Below are 10,831 nucleotides of genomic sequence, written 5' to 3'. Positions count from 1 at the left end.
TCTCAACATCAGCAAACCTGCCAAAATAATACTTCCTGTGTAAATGCCTTCACAATAAAAGGCAAACACTTTGACAACATGGGCTACACACTTCAGATGAGTCTGTTTCATATAATCATTTGGATTTTGCATATTATATTTTGACATTTAACTGCTCAGCTATATTATCTGTAAATTTGATTTCCTCTACTGAATTTTTACCTTTTGTTTTAAAGCCATAAAAAAAATCTAAATTGTAGAAAAAGGAAAAAAAAAAAAAAAAAAAGAAAAATAATAATAATAATAATAATATATATGTTTGGATACGTTACGGAATAGTATATATATATATATATATATATATATATATATATATATATATATATATATATATATATATATATATATATATATATATATATATATATATATATATATATATATATATATATATATATATTTATTAATAAATGAAAATGTTAATAATTATTATGACTAAGGAATGTTAATTTCAATGAATTACGGAGAAGGGATGGGATTAAATAAGTGTAAACTTCTTCCCACCCCTTTTCGAACATGTTACAATTATCAAGTATTTATCATTTATGTATCGAATTATGCTTTCTATTTTGTTTAACATCAATAATTTGTGTATGATATATATTTTTTGTTTTCTTTTACATGTTCGAAATAAATTTAAATCAAATCAAATCAAATAGAATGTAAACTCCCACCAGGTCAAATAAACCCCCCAAAATAAGGCCACCTGATAAGATATAGAAGGTGTGGTCCCCACAGTGTTTGGCATGGTCATTAGTAATTAATTTTGCATTATGTTTGGTTATGAGCCAAAGTATTAAAACATTGAAATAAAAAAAATTGACCTGATGATGGCAACTCTGAGGGGATCTTAGTACCATATTTCATGGCAATCCATGAAATAGTTGTTGAGATAATTTTCTCAAAGCACCTGTTAAAAAAGCTCTCCATGAAAATGAATAGTCATGTTTGGTCCCGGGGCTTTCACTCTGCGGGCATGTGTGGCATTTTAGGTGTTCAGTCACATGTTAACTGTATCTGATATTGATTTAAAAATAGACCAACATTAAGTCAGCAGTCCTTCGGGTGGCAGACTGCCTTCAATACCGTTCTTCCACTTAGGAGGAGCAGAAGTTTTTGCCCTCAATGTCAACCCCCGACAGCTGAGCTCACAGCAGCACCTTGTGATCTTATGAGGAGTGCCAGCTCCCTTTGCTTCAGACTGGTTATGTAACTCTATGTGAGGTATGGGCAGCCTTCATCTCTCTGATACCGAGTCAGGTCTTTGTCAAGTCGCTTCTACTCAAGAGGTCCATATGTGTCATTGCCTTATTTTTAGCTGAGAGAAACAGTTGCTAATTTGCTCCATTTGCTTTCTTATTATCATCTTGTTGTGTTGTTAAACATATTATCTGCTCGCTGACCAGTAGTGATAATGCCAAATCGGCATTGATTTAACGGCAGTGAGTAACTATGGGCAAGTAACTATAGAAACACTTTATTATCCAGCCCGTGATTTAAAGTGTCTTGTTGTGTGAATCAAATATCAATATAACAGGTTCTTACTGTTACTTAAATGCAGGTACTGTGTAACAAAAAAGTATATTGGGATCAAAAGGGGGGTTTTCAGATTAATGTAGATGAATAGCTAATCTTTGATGTACTTGTATGAGGAACTAATTAATAACACAGGCTAGTCTCATACAGGCTTCGTAAGAACTGTTGTTGAGGATGAACAACAACTACACATCCATCTAAATCGGCCATCCAGTTGGCTAGCTAAAAATCTGTTAAATCCACATTGGCAAATATCTGGCCATAAATGATTGATAAGTTCCGTATTATTACAATATTTGTTCCCCTTTTCTTTTAGCTTTCTACCTTAAAACTAGTTTGCAATATACCCTCAAGCCTTGTTGAGACCTCTGTCGTCATTTTTTTTCCAGTGCTTTTTCTTCAAAAACACCTCCATCTCCATTAATGTTGTTAACACAATTTTTCCAGAACCTCAGTTTTGTTTCCCATTACCGTAACCCTTAGGTTCCCAATATAACTTATTTATCTTTTCCCCTAAAACACCAAATTGTTACTCCCTTGTTGCCCTTTATATAGTTTTCTTCCGACCAACAGGAACTTTTAAGTATTTTATTGGTACCTGATTCATAAAACTAAATTAAATTTACCTTATTGGCAGCCAAAATGAATAATTCACCATTTGGGTAAATTAAGAACCTCTGGGCGTTGCCTAACCATTAAACCACAACTTAACATTTCTGTTTGAATACAGATTAAACCAGCTAAACGTAAAGAGAAAACATTTAATACAGAGCTGATGAAAATGTCAGTTGCTGGCTGTAGCTTCCTATGTAGCATAAATGCTCACACACTTTTAGTCATACCTGTTTATTTATCTGTATTCATTCTTGTCTGGTGCTTTTTATGAACTGCACGTCAAGGCAGAAAAATATTTTTAGTAAAAAAGAAAAGTGTTATAATAAGTTGATAACAGTAAAAGGCAGCAACAAATGTATTATACAAATATAAATAACCCTCATACTCTACACGTCTTTACACTGTGTGATAGATTGTATGTTAATTCCTATTTTTAACAGCTGCTCATGTGTCCAAGGACTTATCACTTCCACAGCTCTTAAGAGGAAGCAAAGTGTCCAAACTGTTCAGGAAATGTTACTTTTCTTGATAGTTATAAATCTAATATATTTGCAAAACACATTACAGTTAAAGAGGCTGCATCTACATCTTCAGCAGTCATTGTGTATAGTTGGTTGATGCAGTTATCTAAATATGTTTTATGTACTAGTAGCTGGTTTGCACCATGTGTTTGCTCTGACCTTGAACCTCTCCACAAAACACACACACACACACACACACACACACACACACACACACACACACACACACACACACACACACACACACGCACACAAACACACGCACACGCACACGCACACGCACACGCACACAAACACACACACACACACACACACACACACACACACACACACACACACACACACACACACACACACACATACACATACATTCAAACATGCCACAACCTGTCCACATTCAAACATGCCACAACCTGTCCACCCCCCTCCTCTAACACCATCCCTTTACACTTGATCCCAACGTGTTTGTGTGTGTACGTGTATGTGTGTGTGTGTTTGTGTGTGTGTGTGGTGGTGGTGGTGGTGGAGGTGTTGGGTGGGTGGGGTGGGGTAGGGTTGTCTTTGCTGTGAATAACTTCCAGGCATGCAGCCAGGAACTATCATCCACCAGTGCAACACTATCCATCTTGTCAATCTTGTTTTATAATTGTACCGTTCTCATATTCTCTGGCTGAGCAGAGAGGAGTTTCCAACATAAGAAACACACATATACACATCTAAACACACTCTGTGCTTTTCAAGCAGCATCTTTACATCTTATTGATCAAGTTTTTAAAGGTTTGTTATAAAGTATATGAAATAATACAATCAGTGATATGTTCCTTCTTTTATTATAAATAAAAAGACTCAAACCAAACCAAATAAAAGTGGCTTAAAATCTAAGAACACGTTATGTATGAAACATAACAAAATATATGTATATGTTTTTATTTTAAAGTATTTATGGCCAAAAGACATTTTCAAACTTCTCTGATGAAATAAAATCAGCACAAACATGGCTCTGAAACATGTTATCCGTCTTTGAAGTGCACCACTGAGTGTCCAATTAATAAAGTCAATGCCCAAGGACACAACGAAGACTGCCAATAAATGTCCACTGAGCAAATAGGTTTCCACCAACCCTTCCTTTCACACACCTCAGGATGATAATTCAGCCGGCTCACCATTCACTTATGAATTTAATCCTGCGGAGACTAAGAGCTTAAGATGTGATGTGGCGCATACAGTTATCACAGGGATGGCATGAGCAATGACATCTGCCAACTCGTTTATCACCGGACTCCCTTAGTGAGAGAGACAAGATCCAATTACAGAGGTTTCTAAGGGCTCAACAATGGCCTGCTATAAATACACTCACAGAGGGTTTTCCACAATCAACAGCACACCCACACACATACAAGAACTGTTGCAAAAAAATGTTGTACGTGTACAAATTAATGTGTGTTTGGATGAACATGGGAGACTCAATGCTCATCACAGGAACTAAATTATCAAGGAAACTTTTCTTAGACACCTTCATTTTTGTATTTTTATGAAGCAAAGTGAGGAATTCAGCATTGTGCTAAGTTGCTCTTGAAAATAAATAAGATCAATATCTGCAGAACATTCTGTGCACTTGTTTGTAAGTGCTTGTGCATTAAAACGTATAAAAGTGGGAGAACAGTGGAGAAGGAAACACAGAAGCCCCCACAGAGCACTAAACAGCTTCACAAAGTTATTTACAGCTCAATCCATCAATAGACAGCAGGTGCAGCATCCTCACAAACAAACCTATTAGCTTTCCGCCCGCTGGAACAATATCCTCTCTAGCAATCAGCTGCTAACACACACACACACACACACACACACACACACACACACACACACACACACACACACACACACACACACACACACACACACACACACACACACACACACACAAGCACACAAGCACACGCACACAAACACACACTCTTTGTGACAGGCCAATATGTACAATTTTGATAACTTAATTGCTGAATTCTATGAAATTGTGCTAAAGAAAAAAAAATTAAGTAATGTTGGTTGTCTAAATGTGTTTCTTTCATGTATCACTGTAAATGTATTTAATATTAAATTATCAAAAGATAAACGTTCTGATATTGCGGGAAAATGTCTCTTTTGAGTGTTACATTATTATTATGCAGTTTAGCATTTATTGGATTATTTGTAGCCAAACTAGCAGCCAGGCTTTGTAGATAAAAAATTTGGTTGGTTTGGTCCACCACTTTGGTCAAGACCAAAGTATCCAACTAATGGATGTATTACCATGACTTTCCATTTTATACACACATTCATTGTCCCCAGAGGATAAAGTCTGCTGACTTTAATGATCATCTAACTTTTCCTTTAGCACCAACAGCAGGTCAAAGTTTCCACTAACTGTGTGAAGTATCTCAAAAAACTTCTAAATGGATTGGCACAACATTTTGTACAGGCATTCAGGGTTCCCTGGGGACCAAGTGCCCCCTTGGATGTCCAACAACGCTCCACATACCACATCCTTTTAGCCTACTGTATCTTCTGTATTTTAACTCTGATCCACCGCTTTTCATAACCCCCTTCCCTTCCCTGTGTGTGTGTGTGAGAGTGGTGTAGCACAAAATGTAAAATGTGTAGGGTTTGTAGAGGACGGGTGTGTCTGACAACGTCAATGAGTTGAATTTCATTTTAACTATTTTATTGGGTGATCTATGAAAACACATCTTACTTCATTATCTCATCACTGGTTTATGTTCAAAATGTTATCTACAAAGTATTTACTACTACATCTGTCAAATGAATGTCTTGGAGAAAAAAAAAGTCTTACAATTGTACTAAAATAGAAGAATTAAGGAACATGATACTGCTTACTCAAGTACAAACACATTACTTATGTACTTAAATAAATGTACTTATCAACATCCCTATAATTGTGATACATTTACAATTGTCATATACGTGCAACAAATCACCATGACAAGTGAGTCACATTTTAGTGGTCAGAACATAATGTCTTGTGTGTGCAGGGTGTAAAGCTAAAGTGTGTTCCTGATGGCAGAGTGTTGCATAACAGGGCATGGGTCAAAGTTTAAGGGGCCAATGGCAGCTCCAGATGGTACCTTTCCACTTTTGGAAAAAGATGGTGTCAAGAAACAGTCAAAGACGAGATATATTGACAGGGGAGTGTATTTTGAGTCTGAGTTTTGGGCCGTGTGAAGAGGCAACATGTCTGACCTGTCATGGATATGTGACCATAAAGAATGAAAAGTCACCGCAACATTAGAAGGAATTAAACCACTACAGAGTTCTGATTAAAAGAAAAGTTTTAGTTAGAAGCAAGGGAACTCTCTGAGCTAAATCCTTATGAAACCTTCTTATTAATTGTACTCATCTGCTGGTCCCATTATATCTGACTTTGGAAGCATGCTTGCCATTCATGTAACATAATGAACAACTCAATGCAAGCTAGCTTTCATATTGCCTCCTCCTCTTTTCTCCCCTTGTCCCTTTTTTTCCACTCTGTCTGCCAACACCAAAATCCAGATGACCGGAACGTGGTGTACAGTAGGATCGAGTATCGAGCGGCTGAATGCAGTCTGCTGTGGCTGAGAGTGGCACGGTGTCTTCTTGCCTTTGGTCAGGGATGTTGCCAACATTAACACCATGTCTGACAGAACAACACAGATTCTGTGAAAAGGAGATGAAGGACTACATTTGGTCACTTTTCATCACATCATTGATACGTAACAAGCTGCAGTGCAGCGAGTGCTGCATTAATTAAAGGCTAAGCTTTGTTTTATGCACAGCAACAGACTGGAAAACATTTTCTAAACTCTTAGTAAAGAATAGGTCTTTTTCTCCCAACAAAGCCCATTAAAAAACACCAATATCAATTAATTTATCCTACTCACAAGTTTTGCAATTCTAGCCAAAGCCTTATAAAGCTCATTCTATATCGGCCTTTGTGAGGCTTTCTTAAACACATTTGAGCTTTGAGCTGAATTCTGATGTCAGCATGTTAGCATGTGCACAATGGCTATGCTAACATGCTGATGGTAAACCTGTTCACCATCTTAGTTCAGCATGTTAGCATGCTAACATTTGATGGCAGCTGGGGCTGATGGCAATGTTTCATGACCAGTTTTGAACTGGTGATGGTGCTAAAGATGAGAAGTTTGTTATTACAATTAATCCTGAAGGGGAGGGTATGAATGTCCGTGCCGAATTGCATGGCAGAACACCCAATAGATGTTGAGATATTTCTTGCTAAACCACAAACGTCAACCTCGTGGTGGCACTAAAGGAAAAGTCAGGGGTTCACCAAAGTCATTAGGATAAACTTTCTGTAACAAATGAAGGTTTGTACAGAAATGTTGTGGAAATCCTTCCATCAATAAGCCACATTTTAACACTGGGTGACATGTTCCTTCATTATGATGACCCAGGTTCATTATGATGAACCTTGGCACTGAAGTTTATTTGAGTCGATATCGCAAACACAGTTCTGCTGCTGTAGCTCAACAAATCTGCAGCTTAAAATAGTCTCCATAAAAAACTTAATTTCTTCCTGTTCGAGAAAAATTTGCAATAAGCAACAGTGGACAGCAATTTTGTTTGCCCAAATGTCTGAGAGAGTCAACTGAATCGACACCATGAAATGGCCACTTCAATTATTTAAAGTCAACAGAAGAGGAGTTATACAAAATAACTTAATAAAAGTTAAGGCAACCAATGCAACAGTGCATCAAAACAGGACAGTTAAATGTGGACTCTTAAATATTAGATCTCTGTCATCTAAGGGTGTACTTGTAAATGATTTAATATCAGATAATCATATTGATTTATTTTGTCTTACTGAAACCTGGCTGTGTCATGAAGAGTACGTTAGCCTTAATGAATCAACTCCTCCAAGTTATATTAATACTCATATTCCTCGATGCACAGGCCGAGGAGGTGGAGTAGCAGCCATCTTTGACTCAAGCCTATTAATAAACCCTAAACCTAAATTAAATTACAACTCATTTGAAAGCCTTGTTCTTAGTCTTTCAAACCCGAGTGGGAAAGCATTAAAGTCAATTTTATTTGTTATAGTGTATCGTGCACCAGGTGCGTATTCTGAATTCCTATCTGAATTCTCAGAGTTTTTATCTAGTTTAGTCCTTAAGACAGATAAAGTTATTATTGTAGGGGATTTTAATATTCATGTGGATGTGTATAATGATAGCCTTAGTACTGCGTTTAGTTCATTATTAGATTCTATTGGCTTCTGTCAGTGTGTACATAAACCGACTCACTGTTTTAACCATACCCTCGACCTTGTTCTGGTTTATGGTATTGAAATAGAAAATGTAATTGTCTCTCAACAGAACTCTCTTTTATCGGACCATTATCTAATAACCTTTGAATTTTTTCTACCAGAGTGTACGCCATTAGGCAAAGGTTTCTACACTAGATGTCTATCTGATAATGCTGTAGCTAAATTTAAAGAAGCGATTTCTTCAGGGTTTTATTCAGTACCATTGCTCAATATAACAGAGGACTCCTACGCTAGCTTTAGTCCGTCTCAGATTGACCATCTTGTTGATAGTGCTGCATGCTCACTGAATGACACTAGACTCTATAGCTCCTCTAAAAAAGAAGCTAATAAAAGAAAGGAGGTTTGCTCCATGGTATAATCCTCAAACCCGCGATTTAAAGCAAATATCGCGAAAACTTGAAAGGATATGGCGTTCCACCAATGTGGATGAAGCGCGGTTAGTCTGGCGAGACAGTCTTAAAATATATAAGAAGGCACTCCGTAATGCTAGAGCAGCCTATTACTCAGCATTAATAGATTTAAATAAGAACAACCCTAGGGTTCTCTTCAGCACTGTAGCCAGGCTGACAGAGAGTCACAGCTCTGTTGAGCCGTGTATTCCTATAAACCTCAGTAGTAGTGACTTCATGAACTTCTTTAATGATAAGATTCTAACTATTAGAGAAAAAAATTATAATCTACTGCCCTCAACCAGTACCCATCGATCCACAGCTGTAGAACCTGAAATATATTTAGATGGCTTTTCTCCCATCGACCTTCAACAATTGACTTTAACTATTTCTAAGTCTAAACCTTCCACCTGTCTCTTAGACCCGATTCCGACTAGGCTGCTTAAGGAAGTTTTACCTTTAATTAGCAATTCTTTATTAGAAATGATCAATCTGTCTTTACTAACGGGCCATGTACCACAGGCCTTCAAACTAGCTGTAATTAAACCTCTTCTTAAGAAACCTACTCTAGATCCAGAGGTGTTGGCTAACTATAGACCTATATCTAACTATAGACCTATATCTAACCTTCCATTCCTCTCCAAGATCCTTGAGAAAGCAGTAGCAAATCAGCTCTGTGACTTTATGCATAACAATAGTTTATTTGAGGATTTTCAGTCAGGATTTACAGTGAATCATAGCACAGAGACGGCACTGGTGAAAATTACCAATGACCTTCTAATAGCTTCAGACAAAGGACTTGTCTCTGTACTTGTATTGCTAGACCTTAGTGCTGCATTTGATACCATTGATCACAAAATCCTATTACAGAGATTGGAGCATCTTATAGGCATTAAAGGAACCGCACTTAGCTGGTTTAAGTCGTATTTATCAGACCGATCTCAGTTTGTATATGTAAACAATGAAAGCTCGATGAAAACCAGGGTTAGTCACGGAGTTCCACAGGGGTCTGTTCTTGGACCTATTTTATTTACCTTATATATGCTTCCCTTGGGGAATATTATCAGAAAACACTCAGTAAACTTTCATTGTTATGCAGATGATACCCAGTTATATCTATCAATTAAGCCAGACGAAACTAACCAGTTCTCTAAACTTCAAGCATGTCTTACGGACATAAAAACCTGGATGACCTGTAACTTTTTAATGTTAAACTCTGAAAAACAGAAGTTATCCTACTAGGCCCAGATCACCTTCGAATTCAATTATCTAACGATATAGTTTCTCTAGATGGCATTGCTGTAGCATCCAGCACTATCGTTAAGAACCTTGGAGTTATCTTTGACCAGGATCTGTCTTTTAACTCTTATATAAAACAGATCTCAAGGACAGCCTTTTTTCATTTACGTAACATTGCGAAAATCAGGCAAATCCTGTCTCAAAGTGATGCAGAAAAACTAGTTCATGCATTTGTTTCCTCTAGACTAGATTACTGTAACTCCTTATTATCAGGCTGCTCTAATAGGTCTCTTAGATCTTTACAGTTGATCCAGAATGCTGCAGCATGTGTTCTAACAAAAACTAAGAAAAGAGATCATATTACTCCAGTATTAGCTTCTCGGCACTGGCTCCCTGTTAAATCAAGAATAGAATTTAAAATTCTTTTACTTACCTACAAAGCTCTAACTGGCCAGGCACCGTCTTATCTTAAGGAACTTATAGTTCCATATTACCCAACTAGAGAGCTGCGCTCAATCAATGCAGGGTTACTTGTGGTTCCTAGAGTATATAAAAGTAGGATGGGAGCCAGAGCCTTCAGTTATCAGGCTCCTCTTCTGTGGAACCAGGTTCCAGTTTCAGTCCGGGGGGCCGACACACTCACCACTTTCAAGAGCAGGCTTAAGACCTTCCTTTTTGATAGCGCCTATAGTTAGGGCTGGTTCAGGTTGGCCTTGGTCCAGCCCCTAGATATGCTGCTATATGCCTAGACAGCCGGGGACTACCTAGGATACGCTGAGCTCCTCTCTCCTCTTCTCTCCCTCCATCTTTATGTATTAATCTCCTATTTATGCACATTACTGATTTTGCTTCTTCCCCAGAGTTCTTGTGCTTTCTCGCCTCGCAGGTTCCCAGGAATCTGGGTTATATTTGGACTGTCATCGTGCCACCTATTGAGGCCCTGCTGACACCCACTACTACTACCACTATCATTATTAGTCACATTACTATTATTATTGCCTGTACTATTACGCTTATTGACTTGCTTGTACCCTGGTGTCTTTGTGCTTTCTCGCTTCTATAAATCGTGGCTGTACCTGGACCGTGGTCGTGCATCCTGCTACGGCCCTGCTGACACCGACTGCTACCACCATTATTATTACTAGTCACATTACTATTACTATTACCTGTAC

Source organism: Anoplopoma fimbria, chromosome 17 (genome assembly GCF_027596085.1).
Source record: "Anoplopoma fimbria isolate UVic2021 breed Golden Eagle Sablefish chromosome 17, Afim_UVic_2022, whole genome shotgun sequence".
NCBI classification, from domain to species: Eukaryota; Metazoa; Chordata; class Actinopteri; order Perciformes; family Anoplopomatidae; genus Anoplopoma; species Anoplopoma fimbria.
The sequence above is the reverse complement of the archived record's forward strand: the minus strand, read 5'-3'. Positions refer to the sequence as shown.